The sequence below is a fragment of the Oryctolagus cuniculus genome, chromosome 8 (assembly GCF_964237555.1).
Source record: "Oryctolagus cuniculus chromosome 8, mOryCun1.1, whole genome shotgun sequence".
NCBI lineage: Eukaryota > Metazoa > Chordata > Mammalia > Lagomorpha > Leporidae > Oryctolagus > Oryctolagus cuniculus.
This window is the reverse complement of record NC_091439.1, coordinates 139,750,122-139,761,452: the sequence shown is the minus strand read 5'-3', so window position 1 is coordinate 139,761,452 and position 11,331 is coordinate 139,750,122. Positions and strand designations below refer to the sequence as shown.

General features: G+C 43.9%; 1 non-coding gene across 2 annotated transcripts in view; it reads right to left on the bottom strand.

Moving 5' to 3' along the window:
- Positions 1-3,761: 3,761 nt before the first annotated feature.
- The window catches only part of LOC127489441 (uncharacterized), a 30,408-nt gene continuing 22,838 nt past the window's right edge, over positions 3,762-11,331 (bottom strand). Inside the window, exon 3 of one of the 2 annotated variants that reach the window (XR_011378119.1) lies at positions 3,762-8,157. This is a non-coding gene — a transcript (uncharacterized protein). The remainder of the gene's footprint in view (positions 8,158-11,331) is intronic. The other variant, XR_011378120.1, reaches the window with a different exon arrangement.

Sequence of the window (11,331 nt, the reverse complement as noted above, 5' to 3'; positions counted from 1 at the left end):
ATATCTTAGATGTTGTGAATTGAGCTGCTATAAACATGGAAGTGCAGATAACTGTTTCATATGCTGATTTCATTTCGTTAAGGTAAATTCCCAGGAGTGGGATTGCTGGGCCTTTGGTAGATCTAGATTTTTGAGGTATCTCCATACAGTCTTCAAAAATGGCTGTAGCGGTTTATATTCCCACCAACAGTGGATTAGGTTACATTTCCCTCACATCCTCGACAACATTTATTGTTGATTCCTGTATGAGAGATATTCTAACTGGAGTGAGGTGAAACACCATTGTGGTTATTTGCATTTCCCTGATAGCTAGTGATCCTGAGCATCTCATGTGTCTGTTGGCCATTTAAATTGCCTCTCTTGAAAATTGCCTTTCAAGTCCTTTGCCAATTTGTTAACTGTATTGCTTGTTTTATTTCTTCTTTTTATTTTTGACAGGCAGAGTGGACAGTGAGAGAGAGAGAGACAGAGAGAAAGGTTTTCCTTTTGCCGTTGGTTCACCCTCCAATGGCTGCTGTGGCCGGTGCACTGCAGCCGGTGCATCGCACTGATCTGAAGCCAGGAGCCAGGTGATTCTCCTGGTCCCCCATGGGGTACAGGGCCCAAGCACTTGAGCCATCCTCCACTGCACTCCCAGCCACAGCAGAGAGCTGGCCTGGAAGAGGGGCAACCAGGACAGAATCTGCGCCCCAACCAGGACTAGAACCCCATGTGCCAGCACCGCAAGGCAGAGGATTAGCCTATTGAGCCACAGCACCGGCGCTTGCTTTATTTCTGTTGAGTTTCTTGAGCTCTTTATATATTCTGGATCTTAATCCTTTATCAGTTGCATAGTTTGCAGTTATTTTCTCCCATTCTGTCAGTTGCCTTTTCAGTTTGCTGAGTATTCCCTTTGTAGCACAGAAGCTACTCAGTTTGAAGTAATCCCATTTGTCAATTTTAGCTTTGGTTGCCTGTGCTTCTGGGGTCTTTTCCAAAAATTCTTTGCTTATGCCAGTGTTTTGCCAAGTTTCTCCCAATGTTCTCTGGTAATTTTATGATATTACATTGTTGTTGTGGGTCCTTGATCCATTTTGAGCAGATTTTTTTCTGAGATGTAAGGTCTAGTTTCACATTTCTACATGAGAAGATTCAATTGTACAGCACCATTTGTTGAAGAGACTACTCTTTCTCCTGGGATGGATTTTATCTCCTTTGTGAAAGAACAGTTGGTTGTAGATGTGTGTATTGATTTCTGGAATTTCTATTTTGTTCCATTGGTGTACATGTCTACTGTTGTGGTGGCATCAGGCAGTTAGACAGTGAGAGAGAGAGAGAGAGAGAGAGAGAGAGAGAGTGAGAGAGAGACAGGGAGAATGGTCTTCCTTCCATTGGTTCACCTGCCAAATGGACGCCACGGCCAGTGCTGTGCCGATCCGAAGCCAGGAGCCAGGTGCTTCCTCCTGGTCCCCCATGCAGGTGCAGGGCCCAAGCACTTGGGCCATCCTCCACTGCCTTCCCAAGCCACAGGAGAGAGCTGGACTGGAAGAGGAGCAACCGGGACTAGAACTAGGTGCCCATATGCAATGCTGGCACCACAGGTGGAGGGTGAACCAAGTGAGCCATGGTGCCAGCCCCTTGTAGTATATTTTATGACCTGGTATTGTGACACCTCCAGCTTTGTTTTTGTTGTTTAAGATTACTTTAGCTATTCAGGTTCTCTTGTTTTCATATGAATTTTAGCACTGTTGTTCTGCTAGATCTCAGAAGAATGTCATTGGTATTTTGATTGATAATTCATTTAATTGGTAAATTACTTTTGATAGTATGGACATAATGATATTAATTCTTTCAATCCATGAATGTCATAGATTTTTCCATTTTTTTGGCTTCTATTTCTTTTTTAATGTTTTGTAGTTTTAATCCCAGAGATGTTTCACCTCTTTTGTTAAATTTATTCCAAGCAACTTAATTTTTTGTAGTTCTTGTGAATGGGTTTGATCTTAGTTCTTTCTAGCCATGGCATTATCTGTTGTACAAAGGCTATTGATTTTGCTGCATTAATTTTATATCCTACAAATGACCAGACTCTTTTCTGAGTTCCAATAGCCTCTTAGTGTATTCTTTCAATTTCACTATATATAGAATCATGTCATCTGTAAACAAGGATACTTTGACTTCCTCCTTGCCAATTTGTATCCCTTTAATTTATTTTTCTTGCCTAATGTCTCTGACTAAATCTTCCAGGACTGTACTGAATAGCACTGGTGAAAGTGGGTATCTTTTTCTGATTCTGGATCTTAGTAGAAACGCTTCCAACTTTTCCCCATTCAATAAGATGCTTGTTGTGTTGTTTGTCATAAATTGCCTTTATTGTGTTGAGGAATGTTTTTTTTTTTAAGATTTTTTCATTTATTTGAAAGTCAGAGTTACAGAGTGAGGTAGAGACAGAGAGAGAGCTCTTCCATCTGCTGGTTCACCCCCCAGATGGCCACAATGGCTGAAACTGCACTGATCAGAAGCCAGGAGCCAGGTGCTTCCTCCTGGTCTCCCATGTGGGTGCAGGACCCAAGCACTTGGGCCACTCTCCACTGCCTTCCTGGGCCACAGCAGAGAACTGGACTGGAAGAGGAGCAACCAGGACAGAAACTGGTGCCCCAACTGGGACTAGAACCTGAAGTGCCAGTGCCGCAGGCAGAGGATTGGGCTAGTGAGCCACGGCGCCGGCCTGAGATGAAATTTCTTGATGCAGGCACCAATTTCTATAAACTGCAATTTTAACACTTTCACTGTATCCTGTAAGTTTTAATATTTTGTATTGTCATCTTCATTTGTTTAGGAATATTTTTATTTCCAATTTGATTTCTTCTGCAATCCACTGTTCATTCAGAAGCATGTTGCTTAGTCTGCATGTGTTTGTGTATTTTCTAAATGTTCTTGAGTTGTTTCTCCATTTTCTCCAGCCCCTAGTGTTTCTGGTGAGAAATCAGCTGTGAATGTAATTGAAGGTCCTCTGAAAGTAATCTGGCATGTCTCTTGTATGCATTTTAGAAACTTCTCTTTATATTTTACTGTTAAAAGTTTGACTACAATGTATTGTGATAAGGCGTTTTTCTGGTCATGTCTATTAGGAGCTCTATGTGCCTTGTGTACTTGGATATCTCTTACTTTCTCCAAATTAGTAAAAATTTCTGTAATTGCTTTACTGAATAGGCCTTTTAACCATTCTCTTTCCACACCTTCAGAAACTCTTATGACCCATAATTTGATAGTATCCCATAAATATCTAATATAGCTTTTAATTTTTCTAATTTCATCTTTTTTTGATCTAAGATATTTCCAAAGATTTGCCTTCTAGCTCAGATATTCTTTCTTCTGCATCAACAAATCTGTTGATAAGGCTTTCCACTATATTTTTCATTTGACATATCAAATTCTTCATTTCTAATATCTGCTTCTCAATTGAAATCTCAATCTCATGGGAAATTCTTTCCTCCATATCATATATAGAATCCTATAACTCATGAATTTGCTTCTCATTGCTTCTGAGTAATCCTACGATCATTCTTTTGAATTCCCTTTCAGGCATTTTCATCAATCATTTTCACATTCTTTTTTTTTTTACTTTTATTTAATGAATATAAATTTCCAAAGTACGATTTATGGATTAGAATGGCTTCCCCCACATACCGTCCCTCCCACCCACTACCCTCCCCTTTCCCACTCCCTCTCCCCTTCCATTCACATCAAGATTCATTTTCGATTATCTTAATATACAGAAGATCAGCTTAGTATACCTTAAGTAAGGATTTCAACAGTTTGCTCCCACACAGAAACATAAAGTGAAAAATAATAGATGATTTTTTTTAAATGATGATGAAATCAGATCAGACCTATTGTCATGTTTAATGCCAGTGAGAGTCAAGTTGGGAGTTGATAATTTTTTTTTTTTTTACAGAGGATCAGTTTAGGGGAGTCATGTTGTCTTCTTGTTTCTTGAATTTCTGCATTTATTTTTAAGTATTTGTGGATATATTTGTTACTTTTATATTTTGATGGATTTTATTTCTAAATCATATCCCCTTTGGCTTAGTGGAATGACTGTTCTTTCAGTTGATACAGAGACATGTTCTAGGAGTGTCCAGGAAGCTCTGGACAGTGCTCTAGAGTAGGGCAAATATCCAGAGTAACACCCGACTTTGGCGTGGTAGATCTCATCTATTGTCAGCAGGGGGAAGTGTGTGGTCACCTCTGTTGGTATCTTCACATTGTTACCATCTCTCTTCCAAAGTGATCAAACCCAAGGCTTAGACCACCGTGGGTACAACACTCACTTGTACTACCACATGAACCACACAGCAGATCTGTAAAGTCCTTAATGTGAGCATGGATCCCACTGCTGGGGCCCACTGCAGGTAATTGCAGAGCTCTGAGCTTCTGGTCCCAGACATAGTTATTGCCCAGAGACCCAGCTATACATTGTGCCCTATCTTAGAGTCAGAGAATTCTGAGCCACAGCATGCCATGCTCCCACATGGAGAGTGGGAGTGCAGAGGATCAATTCCACCCCACTACGCTGTTCTGTTGACAGAGAGAGCAAAGACGTTTCCAGAGCCAGCTGCCTGTGGGTGCTCCACTTAGAGTTTGAGCCCTGCAGCCTATATGTTGAGATGATGGGTCACCTCACAGTTCTACATGGGTGCCTAGGCCCTGCCAAACCTCCCAGCCAGAATCAAAGTCAATGAGGAATACACAGTTTTCTCTTTCATAAAATCCCTTGATCATACCCGTGCAGCTGCTACTGGGGTCAAATGGCACCTTCTCCCCACCAGTTGCCAGGTGCCCTTGTGGGGGCACGGGGAGAAAGAATTGCTCTTTTCTTTTGCTGGGTTAGACAGGTACCCTGCCCCCTGTTAGTGCTCCAGGCCAGAATGAAAGACAATGTGATCCTCAAGGTTCTCCCTCTGGCAGTATCACCAGTGGCACAGGCTGCCTCAGTCTCCTGTCACCCCACTCTCCAATGCAGACAAATCCCCCAGCTCTCAACTGCAGGAGTTGTGTGTGGAGTGTGCACTGGTCATTGTGTGTTGGCATCTTCCATGCTGATACATGGTCTCCCTCTTCCTTCTGCAGGATTTCCAGAGCAAATTTCTGACTATCCTCTGCAAATGCACTTCCTCTGCTTTTTATTGTTGCTGCTGCTGTTTTCCTCTCTTCTAAAGCAGTATGTCTTTTCCCTATTCAGTCACTTAAAATCTTCTTTAGTGTATCTATCTTAAACATTTTTTTAAAAGTATGTACTTGCCATGCTGAGAGAGAGAGACAGAGTGCTCTACTCCCCTTATAAATGCCTCAATGTCTGCCGAGGCTGGGGTAGATGACGGTTGAAGCCATGAGCTGGAGACTCAATCCAGGGTGATAGAAACCTAATTACTTGAGTCATCACCTGCTGTGTCCCAGAGTCTACATTGAAAGGAAGGTGGAACTGGGAGCCAGAGCTGAGACTCAAACCCAGTCACACCTATGTGAGACATTGGTCAAATAACTGGTGTCTTAACTTCTAGACTAGATACCTTCCATCTCTATATTTAATGAGTACAATGCACTAAATATACATGTATATATAAAATATACATATACAAATACACATAAATATTGTGAAATGAGGACTGCAATGAAGCTAATTAACCTAACATCTTCCATACTGAAAGATCTACTCCTTCATTTAGCAAATTCTAACACTATGATATTAGTAACTGTAATCAAAATCTAGGTTAAATCTCAGGAACTCATTCATTCTATTTAAATGAAACTTTGCATACTTTGGCCAACATCTCCCAATATCCTTAAACCCAAGCCTCTGGAAGCACCATTCTACTCTAGTTTCTACATGCTTGATATTTGTCATGTCTGATGTGATACATACTTGTTTTTCTGCATCTAGCTTACTTCACTTACTATAATGGGACATCTTTACGGAGTAGAGCATAAGAATTCATTATATGTAGACAATTTGTGATGATCAAATCAGGCTGGTTTACATTTCCAGTTCCCTAAATATATTTTATATTCTTTTGATTGATATTAAATACTTTCACAGGTTTGGAGTATAGTGCGATGTGTCAAATATGTATAGTGTACATATGGTCCAAATGAGGACCATTAACATTCCCCCTTCCTTATTATGATAAGTTTGGAGCCTTTGAGCTACTCCCTTCTATTTATTCTGTTTATTCCTCCTGGATATAATGGGTTATTGTAAACTCCTGGTCTTTCTTTTCCATGTGATGTATGCATATCCCTTGAGTCACTGGCTCCCCAGGTTCATGCTACCCAATGCCAATGGTAGGATCATTGATCAAGAGAGTCAGCGTGTGGTAGGCAATGATGTCTTACTATGATGCATAACGGATTTGTGACAGGGTGACAAGTACTTTTGTGTACAGGGTGTGTGCTGCTGCATTTAAACATACATTTTTAAGGCTCATGTTGATGATCGATTAAATCTAATAAAGGTCTGGTGCTGTGGCTCAACAGGCACCACCTGCAGCACCAGCACCTGGATTCTAGTCCCGGTTGGAGTGCCGGATTCTGTCCTGGTCACTCCTCTTCCTGTCCAGCTCTCTGCTGTGGCCTGGGAGTGCAGTGGAGGATGGCCCAAGTGCTTGGGCCCTGCACCCACATGGGAGACCAGGAGAGGCACCTGGCTCCTGGCTTTGGATCAGTGCAGTGCACCAGCCACAGCAGCCATTGAGGGGTGAGCCAACAGAAAAGGAAGACCTTTCTCTCGTCTCTCTCTCTCACTGTCCACTTTGCCTGTCAAAAAAAAAAAAAAACCTAATAGTGTCTCCCTTTGTCTTACCTATTTGGGCCAGGTACTGAAAAAGACTGGACTTAACAGAGGTTGATCTTTGCTTTCTGACATGGTGCCACACACCTCTCAGAATTTGTGAGTTGATGAGGATTACTGTTTGTGTGTTACAATGCTCATGATGCTGCCAAAGCCTGCAATTTGGTGTACCTATTGCTACTTGGATTGTGTGATAACAGAGATCAGCTTATAATTATGTACAGCATTTAGGATCTCTGTGGATCTAATAATTCTTGGCACGTAAGTGCTGGGACTCCCTTGCATGGTGGTGCTAGTTATGTCATGGTTCGAAGTTCACTGCAGTCAGAAGGATCAACAGGGGCACTTATTTGCCTCTCTCACTTGGGCCATCAAGGTCTTGGGCAATTTGTGTATGTATCATATCTGTCTGAGCTGTGGAAATGTAACTTATCTGTCAGACATTAGGCGGGGATAGGGTTGAATGAGTCCATTATATAAAGTTAATTACATAAAATGATCAGATTCTTCTCTATTTTGAGAAGTTAATCCTGAGCTGTGCATAGGAATGCATTGCCTGGGGAAAACACACACACACACTCATGCACACTTTTAAAAGCATACATGATCACTCATGAAAACTTCACAACATTGATGCACATAGACCCACACGATCTCTAAATGACACAGCTACTTCCAGGGCCTGCCTTAGATGCCCATAGCTCTGTGCTGGCCTATCTCTTCCTTTCACCACACCCGAGATCTTGTTATCCACCAGGAAGCTGGAATCAGATTGAATCACCAGAAGAGAACAGGCAGGAAGGTCCCACTCTCTCATCCCTTCAGCTTTTCCTCAACAACTGAGGGATTCCAGAACACGTACAGTTTTCACTGGATCTTGAGTCCATCTGTAATCAGAGAAAGAAAGTCAAGTCGCTATAGGACCACATTCTGTTTGCACAGGTCTCTTTTTCCCTTGCTTACTGTGGGAAACCTGATGCATGAGGCAGCTGCCCTCAGATAAAGCATAGATGACACTTGTGTGCAAGACATGACCTTTCACAGGTGACATTGCATGTCCATTTGGCTTGGCAAATACAAGATGCAGTTTTTTAAAAAGATTTTTTATTTTTTTTATTTATTTGAGAGAGCTACAGATGGTGTGAGAGAGAGACAGAGAGAAAGGTCTTCCTTCTGTTGGTTCACTCTCCAAGTGGCCACAATGGACAGAGCCGTGCTGATCTGAAGCCAGGAGCCAGATGCTTCTTCCTGGTCTCCCATGTGCATGTAGGGTCCCAAGCACTTGGTCCATCTTCTACTGCTTTCCCAGCCCACAGCAGAGAGCTGGACTGGAAGAGGAGCAGCCAAAGAATGAAAAACTGCTACTGAACAAATGCCCTGTACCATATAACTTGTAAATGATGCTGTCATTTTTGAAGACCATCTTGAATCGGGTCACAATTAACAACAGGCATGCACTTCATTTATCTCAAGAAAACTGAGGTAGTCATCTCCAATGTATGTAGTCAGATTTTCATATTTGAGAAAAAACTAATTGTAAACAAAAAACATTTCTGTCTCCAAAATAAAGGTACCAATACCTTCGCAAAGCATATGGCTTTCTCCTCCACCCTGTCTTTGGGAAGTTCTTGGAGAACACAGGGTAAATGTCAGTAAATTTGCGTTGTGGATGAGTTAGGAAGGGACACTTGCATGCAGTGGACATAGAACTAGGCTTTGTGGGGTGGTTGGTGAACAGTGAACAACATGAAAAGTTCTGTGCTGCACTCAGTGACAGAGCAAGAAAAAACCCAGCCCTGCACCCACAAATAATTCAGGAAGGTCAACTCATGCAGGCTCTGAACTGTTCTGGACCATCTGAACTTTGGGACCACCCTCATTGATGGATGAAAGAAGACCAAGAAGAGGGCTGGGAAATAAATAAGAAATGGAGTCTTGATTTCTTTCCCAAAGCAACCAAATCACTATGAAATAGTCAGTTTAAGATTTTTTTTTATTTGAAAGGCAGAGATAGGGAGAGAGGGGAAGAGGGAGAGAGAAAATCTTCTACCTGCTGGTTCACTCTCCAAATGGTTACAATGGCCAGGGTTAGGCCAAGTAAAACCAGGAGCCCTCAGCACAATCTGGGTCTCACATGTGAGTGGCAGGGTCCCAGCACTGGGACCATTCTCCACTGCTTTCTCAGGAACAGGAGCAGGGGGCAGGAACAGCAGCAGCTGGGACTCAAACTGGAGCTCTGATAGACAGAGGCTTTCCTCATCACATGAGAAGGCCCAAGCCAGGAACCTGGACTCCACCCACATCTCCCACACGGTGGCAGGGAACTACAGGCCGCTGCTTTCACAGGTGCATTAACAGGGAGCTGGACCAGAATCAAGGCAGTGGAGACTCGACTGGGCACTCTCATAGGAGATGCTGGAGTCACAGGTGTCAGCTTAACCTGCTGCACCACAGCAATGGCCAGAAACTGCCTGCTTCTATCGCTGTGTCTACAGTGAGGTAACAAATTCACTGCCCAAGACATAAAATGTCCATGTCTCATTTCTCTCCTCCCACACCCAGGAAGAGAAAGCAGCTTCTTCTCTTCTTCCTTCTTCTGCCACAGATCCTGCACCCCTGGCCCAGCAGGCAACTCTACTCACAGCTACTCCACTGCCTCTTGGTAACAGCTGATTCAAGAGGCACCACAGGCAAGCCCAGGGCCCTCCCTGCTCCCACCCCCACAACACAATTGCTCCAGAGCTGGCTTCCAAGCACTGAATTCAAGACATGGTCCACAACAAGAACTCAGCGAACACTGGAAATAACATCCAAAAGTGGACTAACATTAAGCCGGGAAAACTCGAAAGTGTCTGCAACCCAAGCAACAGACCCAGGGTGAAGACCCTTGACATGTGAAAAGTCCCTACCAATCAACAAGCAAATCAGAAAGAGAAATAAAATTACTGGGTTCGGAAGTATCAATGAATGCATAAAAATGCATTCTGGGGCCAGCGCTGTGGTGTAGTGGGCTAAGCTTCTGCCTGCAGCACCAGCATCCAATATCGGTGCCAGTTCTAGTCCCAGCTGCTCCTCTTCTGATCCAGCTCCCTGTTATGGTCTGGGAAAGCAGTAGAAGATGGCACCTATGTGGGAGACCCTGGAAGAAGCTCCTGGATCCTGGCTTCAGATTGGCACAGCCCCAGCTGCTACAGCCATTTGTGGAGTGAAAGAGCAGATGGAAGACCTTTCTCTGTCTCTCCCTCTCTGTAACTCCACCTCTCAAAGAAATAAATAAAATACTTTTTTTAAAAAAATGCAGTTGTGTTTCTACGGTCACCTCAGTAACAACACTATAACATTTACACACACCAGAGAGGCAAAAATTCTAAAAATCAATAACATCCAGCAGTGTCAGGATAGAAGAAATTATTTTCTTTTTTTCCTATTTTTTCAAATTAGACAAAGTAATATATGCTCATTTTCACTAGTCAAAAAATGCAAACTGTTAACGTATTTCAAAGAGACACATGCACTGATTTGTTTTCCTGATACCATACCACATAAATGTGTTTGTGATTCTGCAAGTGAACTATTTAAATACCTTGGAGAAATTTCAATGGCAGCAGAGAGATCAATCTCAAGCTTCCTCCAGCTGAATTCCTCCACACAGGTGTGCTCAAATGTATTCCACCAAGACTTGGCCAGAGGAATTTGCTTCCAGACTGCTTTCCCCAGTGTTAATACACAGCTGAGCATTCTGACACGTGGCTCTGTGGGATGGGTCCCTGGGAAGGGACTTGCTGAGGCCAAGGCAGCACAGCCCAGCAGGTTCCCACATCCTCACATTTCCAAGTTCTGCTGTTCTAGCCCTTCTCAGGTGAGGACTTGGAGGTTAGCGCTTGCCCTGGGGTCAGGTGATGGCTGAGCCCAATCCTCAGCTCTTCCCCCATGCTCGCCAGTGGGTGGACACTCTTGCCTTAGTGACTTCTGCCGAAGTGGTCATCAGGGAAAAGCAGCGAGTGGGGGGAAGGCTGAGACAAGGACATGAAGCCACCCCCTCCCCATTCACGATGTCATAAAAGTCCCTGTGTAGAACCAGGCAACTGAGCTTCCATGGTCACGGGGGTGCGGGGTGCAGCCCTCACAGGAGAGGCCACGTGCAGGAAATCTGATGTGTAATGTGCAGGCCTGGACCTGCCCCCAGCATCACACAAGAGAGGAGACGAGCGGGCCATGCAGACAAGCCCTGCCCTCCATTCGAGAAGAAACACCAGAAATGGCGAGAGGGGAGGGGATTGGCACTGTTGGCCCGAGACCATGCCCCCAGTGACCACCTGAGTCCTTGGGGACACCCTGGGGACAGCAGGCGTGGGGCCCACCTGGGGCGCCCCACTGAGCAGCAGCCTGGGGGGCAGGTTGTCCATGCAACCCTCGCCCGGTTGCTGTAATCCATGTGGCTGGGCTGTGGCACCATCCACTGCTGGTAGTACAGGGACTGCTCTGTGGACATCATGGTCTTG